Source organism: Marmota monax, unplaced genomic scaffold, assembly GCF_021218885.2.
Source record: "Marmota monax isolate L192 unplaced genomic scaffold, Marmota_monax_Labrador192_F-V1.1 WCK01_AAM20220418_F8-fsc00047, whole genome shotgun sequence".
Taxonomy (NCBI): Eukaryota; Metazoa; Chordata; class Mammalia; order Rodentia; family Sciuridae; genus Marmota; species Marmota monax.
In genome coordinates, this window is record NW_026692072.1 from 6,809,774 (window position 1) to 6,823,641 (window position 13,868).

General features: G+C 36.1%; 1 protein-coding gene across 10 annotated transcripts in view; it reads right to left on the bottom strand.

Annotated features, from left to right (window-relative positions):
• The window catches only part of Lrrc4c (leucine rich repeat containing 4C), a 1,168,074-nt gene that overhangs the window by 394,333 nt on the left and 759,873 nt on the right, over positions 1 to 13,868 (bottom strand). The window lies entirely within an intron of this gene.

Here is a 13,868-nt window from a genome sequence, read left to right on the forward strand (position 1 = left end):
GAATAATAATAAATGACAATGAAAATCTGACCATAGCTTAAGGGAATCATTTTGGAGAATGTTAAGCTGGGCAGTGTTACAAAAGTAGAAAGGGCACCATAACTGATCCTTTTATTATTCCCAATAAGAAACACCAGATAATATTGTTAGAATTTCTAATGCTTGAGAAAAATCAAGAGTTGACATTTTAAATAAAAACCCAATGACTGTTAATGCTACTGTTTTCCCCCAAAGTTTGTATGTTGGAAACTTGATCATTACTTCATCAATGTTGGGAGGTAGGGGCTGATAGGAGATATTTTTGTGCTGGGGACAAGGCCCTCATGAATGCACTGAAGCTGTTATTGTGGGCATGGGTTTATTATCTCTGCAGTGGGCTCCTTATGAAAAGACAAGCTTGGTTCTCTCTTGCTCACTTTCTGTCTGTCTGTCTTCTTTTTTGCAATTCTGCATATGATGACACAGCACCAAGACCATCACCAGATGCTGGTTCATCAGTCTCGTACTTCCTACTCTTCAGAACCATGAGCTGATAAATCTCTGTGCACTAAGAATTCCCCAGTCTGAGACAGCCTGTCATAGCAGCACGAAACAGACCAAGACACTTAATGTTGACAACCAATTTAAAAACTTAGAGCAAAAATCCTATACAAACAATGTTTCAAAGCCCAAAGTAGACCATTTGCAGGCTCTGACTGTAAGGTCATTGTGCTTACATTGCATTCTTCTTCATGCTTCTGTCACACCAAAATACACAATTGCCAAATGTATACAGACCTTGAAAGCCACATTGTTGTAAGTTCTGAGTTTGCTGACTCACAAAAGCCAGCCATGAACATAGGTCCTCAGAAATCAATCACTGTATTGAAATAAATTCTTATACCAGTAAGGAAAGCAGGGCAAAGAGTTTTCTGAAAAGAGATCTTGATGATAAATAAGTGTAAAATCAATTTTTTTATTTTTTTAAAGAATGAAGAAAATAATGCAGCTGGGTACAATGGCACATGCTTGTGATCACAGCTACTAGAGAGGTTAAGACATGAGGACCATAATTCCAAGAAGATAAGTCTTCAGAAGCTATTATTTAAGGGTTTCCTTTACTTTTTTCCTCCCTTGATGATCTGTGGCTGCCAGTCAGAGGGGAGTTTTCTAAAGAGAAATTCTCCAGCTCCTTTGCATAAACAGGTGATAGAGAAGAAGGACCTTGTAGCCTCTGGCCTAGGGATTATGCCCTTCCTTCAGCAAACTTTGCTGTGCTATCATTCTTGCCAAAGGTAGTTTTAAAATTGCCTATTGTTCAAAAACAAGCTACATTAGATGGCACAATATTTTAACTTCCCTGAAGCCATAACAGTTCTGTGTTCTATAAACTAGGGAGCACCCACACTTAATCCAGAAGAAAAGAGAATTGGTCTTGAGATCTTTTCAAAGGAAGCAGTTGTCGTTTTCCACATGAACATAGATGACAGCAAACACAGGTCGCATGAGGCTAAGATGATTGGGATCCAAAAGAAGCTATTCAGCTTAAAGAAGTAGCTCTTTCCCAAGGCTGAAATTTTGAATATTTCTTTTACACTCAGGCAGTTTTCCTCCCTCTTCATGCCATAGACTTGAAAATGACTGACCACATACAGCCTTACAAATTCTCAGCACTTTTTTCATTGGCTGCCAAAGCCCCACAGCTATCAAAATCAATAGCTCCTCACAAATATGTACATTCAGCCAAGATCTGTATTATTATGTATAACTAATTAGAACAAATAGAAATAAAAAATAAGTAAACAACAACAACAAAAGATATGGATTATTATTTTTTTCAAGAAGTTGCACCCGAATTATGGATGTAGTCCTGTGGTTAAGCACTTGCAAGGCTATAGATTTCACTCCCAGCTCCACAAAATAAATGAATAAATAAATGAAGGAAGGAAGACAAGAAGGAAATAAATGAATAAATAAGATTACTGTTCATATACTTGACATTATATGCATTTGAGGAACCAAATTCCTTTATTGTTCAATTAGGGATGTACATTTACCTAGGGCTTCAGCATCACTGCATAATACCACCATAGCCATCAGTTACTTAGATATGCATGCTTTCCTGTTGAAATATGGATAAATTGAATACGAAGACATAGTCACATGTGTGCCAATGTATGTGTATTAATTGTGTATTTTAACTCAGGTGGAGAATCACTTTAATTTTTTCCTTCATCCATTCTTTTCCTTTCCTTCAATGAAGGGTTAGTATATGGTCAGAATTGAAAGACTGTCAAACATTTCTCCAGCGAACTCTCTCTAACCTCATCCTTTGGTCTCTTCCACTTCTTAGCAACATGCCTTCCATTCTCCCTTCTGCAGCATTCCAAGAAACTTCTGTGTTCAATGACATTTTATGCCATTGTCCTTGCCACAATACTCTTATCCTTCTTTCTACCTTTTAATTGCCTTCTGTTTTCCAAATACCCAGCTAATAGCACCTCATTTCTGTAAACTCCCATAGTTTCCTAAGCAGATGAAGGTGATCTCTGCCCTGTACTTTCAAGTACTCTGTAGAGAGATAAATTACACTAATGATCCTGTCGTGTTTTAATTATGTACTTGTGCATCTGCTCCCCTGATCCCCCACTAGACCACACAGTGCTTGGCATAGTATTCACTCAATAATTGACTGTTAAAGATGGTGGGAATGAAGAGCCGAATGAAGGAAACAACAAAGAAAAAGCCAGCATCCCCTCTATTATTTTCAAGCATTTCTTTAGCATCCTTAAAAACTTATTTTTATTGCATATCAGTTATTTTTTAAACCTATACATTTTACATATTAGAACATGATAGTGTGGGGAAAAATAAAAGGAAAGAAATTGATTGCCAGATTAAAAAAATGTAGGTTAAAGGAACACAAATTGTCAATTCAGGCAAGTCATAAATACATATTAGCCTATTTTTTCCAGAATGCTAGAAGCAGGATGAATCTCATTGCTATGTTAGAACAGAGACACAAATTAAATATAAACATGAATACAGAGGAAAAACAATAGTTCTCCTTGCACGTTAACCTCCAAAAGTCATTTTTATTGCTTGCTAATAAAGCAAGAGATGCTTTTCTGTAAGTGGCAGTTTAGAATGTAGAAAGCCCGGGTCAACATAATTATGTCAAAATGTTTCAGGGTTCACCCAGGTGCTTGCTGGCTGAAGCCGTGTACTGGGAACTTTGGCAGTCATTAAAAAAACTGAAGCAACTTTTCTTGTCATTACATTTATCTATACAGGCATACTGGAAAATGGCATGCTACCAAGAGAAACCATGATTGTTAATGGCCTGGCATATTTTACATTAATAGTTCCACTGACATTGTCAACAGGTCAGAAATCTAATGGCTGATGAATAAAAAGGAACATGCATTCATTTTATTCATGCATTTCTCCCTTTCTTCCTTCCTTCCTACCTCTGTTCCTTCCCTCTTTCCTTCCTTCTTTTTCTCTATAAGCATTTATTGTATAAGGCGTATTTAAATTTTAATAACAATAAATGATATACTTGTGGCACACTCCTTGTTCTCAGACATCAAACGTGGGTAGAGGACACTGTAGATGCAATGGGAGAATGGTTATGGCACTGATGATATTCCAACCTCACATGGTTGTGACAATACTTTGCATAGAGCCTAACACCTAGTTATTCCATCTCCACTGTTGTTAATTGCATCATGATTATCAGTATCACTGATTTCTGACTTGGTAGATGAGAAAACTGAATTTTAGAGAACTTAAATGATATGTTCCAACTTATCCAATCCGCAGAAATAAATAGTGTTAATGCATATGTGCTGAAACGACAATGTGAGCCAAAGTGATGGGGCTAAGGAAATGGCAGGTTTATAGCATCAATAACCAGAAGAGTAAAAAATGGAACCCACTGTGCATGCTCTCTGAGAAATTAAACTTTCACACATATGTCTTGAGAGGATATTATTAATTACATTTTGAAGATGGAGAAGAGAGAGAAAGTTAGGGACTTGAGTAACATCACTGACTGAGTAAGTGACTGAGCTATAATCGCTAGACTTACAAATGCAAGCTCTTTCCAGCACACCAGGCAGCTCGCACCAGAAAATGGCAGTAGTGTGAATTCACACCTAGCCTTGGCAGTGCTCGAGTCCATTACAGATAGATGGTATTGAAATAATGAATTTTGCCCAGCCTTCCTTGTAAATTAGCTCCCAGTCTTACATAGTGTTCCTAAAGTTGAATTTTTTTGCTAAATGTTGCTGTAATATACAGAGATGCTATGTGTGGATTTGGTCCTCTCTGAAATGCCTTTTCCCCAGAGGCATATCGGCCAACAATAACAGCAGCTATATTCAGCTGAGAGCACCAGATAACTGATTTATTCTGTCACTGGCACCTTTATGAGCTTCATTTGCTACAGAAGAGTTGGGGAAAAAAATAAACCCTGCTTTTCATTTCTTTCTAAAATCATGGCACTGAGAGGCTAAAGCACTGAAAGTGATCTGGAAGCCAAGTTATGGGTGGAGAAATATAATTATTTTAATGAGCCCTATTGCTAAGTGAATCCAGTACAGTGTTAAAGGCTTACAAGCCATGAGCTGAGAGCTCTCCAGTTCCCCAAGTGAATCCCTGGAGCTGGAAAATGTCCCATATCATTTCACCACCACCTCATGTCTCAGCCCTAAATTTCATTCTCCTGCCTGTGATACTATGTAAGAGAGTTGTTCTAGTATCGAAAGCCTCATGGCACCTTTAAAGAAAATAAAACATATCATGTCCTGAAATCCCTGTTGCTTCTGCATTTCCAACTTAGAATTGTGCTTGGATAATACAGTGAACTTAAAGGTACTGCAAGACATGGATGCTACTCAGAAATAGGTTGTTGAAATCGTACAAGTATGTTGAGCATTCTCACTCAAATGCAAAATGGGAAGATGATATGGATTAAAATGTGAGTTCCCAGAGGGTAGGCATTCCATATCTTTTCTTTCCATCTCCCCTAGAAGTCAGAGAACAAATAGAACATAAGGCTGAATTCAGCAAACATTTATTGAACATTTAGTACATGCTGGGGATTGCTCTAGTGACTAGAGATAGAGCACTGAACAAAACAGATGAATGTTCCACACCTGAGGCTTTTAATAAATAAATCAGTGAAACACACCAATGATGGTAAAGGTTATTAATTGAATCAAAGCATGAAAGAAAAAGAAGGATCACGTATTTGTCCATGTATGAAGGTGTATTTTTATAAAGGATGGTTAGAAAGACATTAAATGCAGAGCAAAGATTTGGAGGAAGGGAGAGGATCATGTAGCATTTTGAGAACTATTATGAATTGAATTGCACCTTCTCAAAAAAGATATATTTGTGTCCTAACATCTATTACCTCTGAATGTGATCTTATTTGAAGAAAGACCCAATCAAGTTAAAATGAGACCTTTAGAGTAGGCCCTCATATGATATGACTGGTATCTTTACAAAAACAAAAATTTGGACACAGAGACACATATGTGTAGAGAAAAGATATGCAAAGAAACATGCAAAGAATTTAATTGTCTGTAGGCCAACTAGAAAGGCCTGGAACATATACATCCCCCACAGCCCTTAGAAGGAATCCACCATTTGGCACTTGATCATTTCACTCTCTTAGCCTCTGAATCGCAAGATGATAAGTTTCTATTGTTTAAGTCAGCAAGTTTATGGTACTTTATTGTGCAACCCTTGCAAAATTATTACAGGGGTGAAGAACAATTGGCAAGTTTCATTCTTGACATACCTCAGGAAGAGCAAAGGGTTCATCCCTGGCAGAGAAGAGGGTATCAATGGTAATTTAATTTATGATGGTGCTTCAGGGTTAGCAAAGAACTCCTGCGCTCTTTTTCCATTTGCATTTCATCACACCCTATGTAATAAATGAGATGAGTGTGGACAGGCTGTAGGGACGTGTGAGGGCCTATTCCCTGATGCTCAGCAGACATGAATCTATTAAATTCCTTCCACAAAATCACAAATTTGGCAATTGATAGAAAGGATTCCTGGAGCCAACAACATCTGATTCCAAAGCAAGCATTCCCTTTTTACCTCATGTGGCTCGGTGAACATCTATTTCTTAAATCATGTTTACCCTAATCAAAGCAACTCTGCTTCTCTCATTAGCTGTCATTAGATAAGATAGAGTGCTCAGGATACAGTCTGGGGAGGATATAGTTTGGTTAACACCCTGTGCCTGAAACAACATTTGGAGTCTGCCCTGACTATTCTCCAGTCAATTGCTGTATCATCTTGACTGCATTTGAGACAACCAGAAGCATAAACAGGGCACACACTTCTCTCTTCCCCCTGGCATGCACAGGAACAGAAAATAAGTCCTATGATAAATGTGTTTGGCTGTGTTCTGAAAGGGGATGGTAATGCCGTTTTATCTGGGATTCTAACTGGATGGCCTAAAACAGATGACTTCTTTATAGTTTACAAACAAATTGATGTTTTGGTGTATGTGAAAGAAAAAGAATCTTCACCTTCAGGAAACAGAGCTAATCAGTAATTAATCAACCATGTTTAGGAAATAACAGGTCCATATGCCCACTTTGGGGAGAATTTGTAAAATTATCAGTTTCTCCATATGAAAAAACATAACTTTGTAAATACTACCGTATGAAGCTCTAATAGTTTCACGGAGATAATGTCAACTGGTAAATTTAATGTCATTGAACATAACATCATGGGGCAAAAAGTAAAAATATCTAGGGAATCAGAAGATTGGAAGGTATATTTAAATGCTGGAATGCTGTGGAATCTTTTTCATTGCATAATTGGAAGCTCTAATTTCATTAGGTAATACGTAGATGCTATTGATAGTGTAGCGAATCATTCAGAATATAAAATTACTGTTGAAATATGTATTAACTGACAAAACTAAACCGACATGCTGTCTATTTGATAATAACAATGAAATGGCCATGTTTTAAACCTAATTATCATCTTCCCATCATGTCTCCCCAAGACACATAGAACTTTAATTGAATAATAATAATGACATGCCAATAAAGCTAATAGGTTATAGATATCAAGGGACCTGTTGTGCAAATTATAAAGGAAAAGGTCAACAAGCTTATTCAGTCTAAATTAGTTAATATGCATTATTTAATAATATGAATCAGATAATTTAATAATGACACTGGGGCGGATTTTAACACGTAGCCATTAATTCCATGTCTTCCTCTCACCTGAAAGATTTTCTCTCCTTTGATATGGAGGTTTACCCAGATGTTAGCTCAAATGTGTCACATCTCAGTACATTGCATACAGATACAGAGATCAACTCTGATGAAGCCCAAAGTAATTTTTGTTTATATACTTTAGATTCAGGTTCATAAAGATCTTCCCTTTAAAAGAAAAACAAAAAGTTCTTGAATCGCACATGTAGCCCAATAAAGAACTCTTTAATGTCCTGCCAGCATCCTGACTAATTGACAGTCTTATTTACATAAGTGGAAAAGCAGGAAGTACAGAGAGACAGATGGGTGAATATTAATTGATGTTCATAAACCTGAACAATGCCTTTGCATATCTCAATCCACATTCTCAAGCAGCAAGTCTTATTTATAGCAATACTACAACCCAGAGGTTGTTTGGGCAAAAGATTACTAGTGCTGCTTATGATTTATCTGTACAATAATGACCACGATGAGATTATGCATACAGTGCAGCTTTCTGATGAGGAAACCTCTAAATTTTACAGAAAAGAAAAAATAATAATAAAAGACCTAAGACAAGCTTAGCATGCTTCCAGTTGAAGTTGGAAAACATATTTTGATAAATATGTATAGCAGTACCCTCTTGTTCTTAAGGAATATATTCCAAACCCTCAATGGATATAGAAAACCACAGATAATACTGAACCCTACAATTTAGTGCCTTTTCTTTCTTAACTAAGTACTTGTCATGAACTGTGGCCATAACTTTTGAAGTTTGAGTTGTATAACAAAACTAGAATTAATAGTTTCTTTTTCCCTCTTCATAATTTCATGGATAGAAGATTCTTTCTTACTATAGATCTGAGCAAACTAAGCATACAATATTTTTCTTTCCTTATTAAGTCAATAACTTTCACTTAAAGCAAGCAGTTTATGGGGTCTCCTTGGCATATCCAAATGGACAGCACAACTACTTTTGTTCTCTATGAGAAAGAGTTGATTTTATAGCCAAGATACTTACAATGTGACTAATGGGAGGGTGGGGTATAGAGCGTGAACACATCAGACAAAGGAATGAGAAATGTCCTAGGTAGAACACAGAATTCATCATGCTCAAGAGTTCATCATGCTAATCAGACTGACATGTAATTCCATGCACTTCCATGTTAAAAAGTATTAACTGACGGATTCTGCCAATTGTGTTTTCCTCCAGAAAACAAAAAAGAAAGAAACTTTTATTTATGTCTTGTATTCCTGGATGTTTGATATTGGAGAAGTCACAAAATCCTCTCCTGGCAAAGCTCTTGGTTTCTGTACTCTCTCAGCCATTGATTTCTTATATGCATATCTATCCATGCTACATGAATAGCCCTATTCCAATAAAAATATGTCATCTGGTTCTAGAACTTGCATTATACATTTATGGTTGAATGGATGAAATAAAAGTTCAGAAGTCAAGAATTACACACATAAAATATGACTCTGCCATGAACAGAATTTTGAATTTGAGTGAGACATTTTCTTCTCTGCACGTCATTTCTTCACGTAAAATGAGGCAGTCAAATGAAATAATCCCAAAGATTTTTATCCGTTCCAATATTCCATGACTCTAAGCACTATTAAGTTCATATTAAATCTTTAAAGAGAATAGAAAAAAGTCACATTTAATGACCACTGGCTATCTGCCATACAGCATTCTATAGGGGCGGTTTTAAATGATTTAACTCATTGTGTTGGTCCTTGCCTGGGGCACTTTTTCCCTAGACATCCACAAAGCACATTCTCTTTCCACTTTCCTGTTCTTTCTCACATGATGACTTCTTCCCCCATGTTTCACATTCCTTACCTGCCTTATCCCTATCTGTTTTTCCATAGGATTCTCAAATGAATCAGAGAGAACTTTTCTATGCCCAAATATAAATGCATGGCCAGTGAAATTCCACATCACATACAACTGCAAGAATGGGACCCTAATTACAATAAGGTATACTCCATGTATGCATAATATATCAAAATATACTCTACTGTCATGTATATCTAAAAAGGACAAATAAAAATATAACTTATTATTTTTACATTTGATTATTTTTCTCCATTTGATAGAAAAATAAATTTAAAAATTATAAAAGTGATCAACTCTCAGAGCTTAGAAACACACTCAATTCAAAAAAAAAGTTTGTGATGGTTAATTTTATGGGTCTACTTGATTAGATGCTGGCACCCAGATATTTGGTCAAAACATATTATTGTAAAGGCATTTTTTTAGGATGAGATTAAAAGTTGATTCAACAGACTTTAAGAAAAGCAAATTTCCAGCCCTTCATAATGAGAGTAGCCTTAATCTAATCAGCTGATGACCTTAAGAGAAAAAAAAAAAAAAACACTAATCACTTTTGAGGAATTTTAGAAATTTTACTAGCAGACCACATTCCAGCTTGAGCTGAAACATCAACTGATCCTTAGGTATCCAGCCTGCAGGGGTACCCTATGGATTCTGGCTTTTCCAGCTTCCACAGTCATATGCACAATATTTTTGTTGTTGTTGTTGTTTTTTGGTACTGGGGATAGAACTCCAGGGCACCAACCACTGAGTCACATCCCCAGCCCTATTTTGTATTTTATTTATAGACAGGGTCTCACTGAGTTGCTCAGTGCCTCACCTTTGCTGAAGCTGGCATTGAATTTGTAATCCTCCTGCCTCATCCTGGGGATTACAAGCATGTACCATGCAGGCTAATGTGAGCAAATTAAAAAAAAAAAATCTCTCTTTCCCGCCCTTCTTCTTCTCCGCCCCCCGCTATACATCCTCTTGCTCTCTCGAAATCCTGACTAACAAAGAATTCAAAATACATTTGTAAAACAGGTGGGGTGAAAAAATCCCTAAGCAAACTCTTTGAACATGACAAAATTGAATGATTAAGGAATTATAGTACTGAGAAAGAGTAACAAAAATAGCATGGTATTGGCACGGAAATAGATATGTAGACCAATGGTACAGAAGAGAAGACACAGAGAAAAACCCACATAAATATGATTAACTCATACCAGACAAAGGCACTAAAAACATACATTGGAGAAAAGATAGACTGTGCTTGGAAAACTGAAATCCATATGTAGCAAAATGAAATTAAACTTCTCTCACCCAGCACAAAACTCAACTCAAGGTGGATCAAAGACTTAGGCACTAGAATAGAGATTCTATGCCTAATAGAAGAAAAAGTAGCCCCAAATGTTCATTATGTTGGCTTAGGACCTGACTTCTTTAACAAGACTCCTAAAGTGCAAGAAGTAAAATCAAGAATCAATAAATGGGATGGCATCAAACTAAAAAGCTTCTTCACAGCAAAGGAAACAATTAATAAGGTGAAGAGACAGCCTATAGAATGTGAGAAAATCTTTACCACACCCACCTCAGAGCACTAATATCCAGGATATATAAAGAACTCAAAAAACTTAACACCAAAAGCACAAATAACCCAGTCAATAAATGGGCTAAGGAACTGAACAGACACTTCACGTAAAAAGAAATTCCATTAATAACAAATATATCAAAAAATGTTTAACATCTCTAGCAATTAAATAAATTCAGATCCAAACTACTCTAAATTTCATCTCACTTCAGTCAGAATGGAAATTCAAGAATAGAAGCAATAATAATTGTTGGCAAGGATGTGGGGAAGAAGACACACTCATACATTGTTGGTGTGACTGCAAATTAGTGCAATCATTTTGGAATGCAGTATGGAGATTCTCAGAAAACTTGGAATGGAAACAGCATTTGACCCAGCTATCACATTCCTCTGTGTATACACAAAGGAATTAAAATCAGCATACTACAGTGACTCAGCCACATTAATGTTTATAGTAGCTCAATTCACAATAGCTAAACTATAGAATCAATCTAGATACCCTTCAACAGATGAATGGTGATAAAGAAAATGTGGTATATATACACAATGGCATATTACTCAGCCTTTCAAAAGCATGAAATTATGGCATCTGCTGGTAAATGGATGGAGCTGGAAGAATATCATTCTAAATAACTAACTAAATAATATATATAAGAATACATAAAACACATATACACATAAAAATAATTTAATAATTATTTTGTCATATTTTGTAATTCTCTAGGCTATAAACTTTGCTTCCATCTATTATAATTGAATAGTGGAAACAGTGAATAACAATGTCCTACCATACCACCCTTTCCAATTCCACATTCAATGATATCATATTGGTAGTTAGATATCAGTCACAATGTGTACACCACAGAAATCAGCAAACACTGCAAATTGGGGCTTGAGCCCTTCTTCCCACAATCACTCCCTCTCTACTCTCCCTTCCTTTCTTCCCTCCTTCTTTCTTTTCAGTATTGGGATTGAACCCTGCAATTCTATACCATAGAGATGCATCCCAAGGCTTTTTTTTTTTTTTTTTAATTTGAAGACAGGGCCTCTTACCAGGCATGGTGGTGCATGTCTGTAATTCCAGGGCTCAGGAAAGTGAGGCAGAAGAATCATGAGTTCAAAGACAACCTCAGCAATTTAGTGAAGCCCTAAGCAGTTTAGTGAAACTTTGTCTCTAAATAAAAAATATAATAAGGCCTGGGGATGTGGCTCAGTGGTGAAGTGCCCCTGAGTTCAATCTCTGGTACCAAAACCAAAATAATAAAAATACAAAAAGACAGGGTCTAAGTGTACACACTACCCTTGAACTTGTAATTCTCTTGTCTCAGGCTTCTGAAAAACCAGGATTATAAATGTGTGCCAAAATTCCTAGGCAAGGCTTGATCTCTTGTTGTCTTGATTATTTTAAAATATTTCTCATTTTTTTTACTGATAATTATCATCTCTTAAAGAGCCATTTTAGATCATTTTTTCATAAATGCCTCCCCATAAGAAATATTTATATCACAGATGTATTATATTACTACTCAAGTGCCATGTGTATAGATATATACATATATATATGTGTGTGTGTGTGTGTGTGTGTGTGTGTGCGTAAATTTTTTATCTCATTTTGAGAAATAGTTTTTGTTCTTGTGGGGCCACATCACATTCCTTAAAAAACATAGTGTAAACTTTGAAAAGTATTTGAAAAATGTTAATAACATGGGTAAAATTAGTGTGTCGTGTCTTTAGATATTACATTACAAATAACACAGCCAAGAAAAGAAATGTTTTTCCATAATTTGAATACCCTTTTCCAATTTCACAAAAATGTTGTTTACGTCATTGATGAACTAGCTCCAGTTTTGACATTTCCTTATCATTTCATTTTTACCTTAAAATTTAATGTAAATTACAATGTTAATATTCATGTTAGAAATGCTGTTATTCATCAATTGCAACCAGGAGTTGTTTATAGGTGATAGACTTCAGTAAAAATTAGCAAAAGTATTCTATGACAATTGGTTGTTCATATGAAATTTATAATAAGACATGTTGTATATTTTATTATTATTTGTAAATAGTACATTACTTATCTTTCATATCTGTAATTTTTAAAAAATGTATTTATGCATACATTTCCATTCTGTCCCCTGAGAGCTGGCTTTTCACATTTATCAGTACACTGATGTATATAACCTATATCAAAGCAATGTATATATCTGAACCAAATTGATGAAAACCCATCTATACACTTTCTAAGAGTCAGAAACAATAAAAAAATAAATACCAACATGACTAACCCTGAAAGGAGAATTAGAAATTTTTGATTTTTGTGTGTGTATGTGTGTTTGTTTGTGTGTATATGTGCACGCACGCACGTTGTGCTGAGGATTGAGCTCAGGCCTCTGTTTAGGCCATGAAGTGACACCACCAACTCAGGAGAAATTTTTCATCATACGTTTTATTCTTTCCCAAATTTTCTAATATTCTTTTATCTTAAACACAAAATCAAATTGTATGCCCCCCAACACACACACATCTTTATTTTACTTTTCTGACAGAAAATTTGTGACCCAGAAACCCCTACAGAGAATAGAAAGTTCAATTTGGGGAGGGAGAGGAAAAGTGATGAAAAAGATCTACTTAGAGCAATAGGGGAGAGAAGTCTAGAAAACAAACAAATGAAAGCACTGCAGACATTCTGGCATTGTTCTATAAATAAGGACTATAGAATGGGGAGGTCAGACAACACTTGGTGCAGACATCAAAAATGCCATATTTCTGGGAACGGTGGCACACACCCGTAATCCCAGTGGTTTGGGAGGCTGAGGCAGGAGGATTGCAAGTTCTAAGCCAGCCTCAGCAAAAGCAAGGTGCTAAGCAACTCAGTGAGACCCTCTCACTAAATAAAATACAAAACAGGGCTGGGGATGTGGCTCAGTGGTCCAGTGCCCCTGAGTTCAATCTGTAGCCAAACCAAGTTAATTAATCTCCTCACTGATTATAGTAAGTGACTACCTGTGTGAAGGCAATTGCCAGGTCCTCAGGAAGTTAACGTTCCTGTTGGTATTGTTTTAATCTTGTTGATCTAACTTTATATCAGTGATGCTGACAGGATGTTTATTCAGGGTAAAATTAGTCTTTGGAATGTGTTCCCTGGTATTTTCAGGGATTGCATGTCTCAATTGAAGTCTGATTTTGTGGAACATCATTCTCTGGACCCTATAGCCTGGCAACAAGAAAAATATCTCCTCCAACTTTT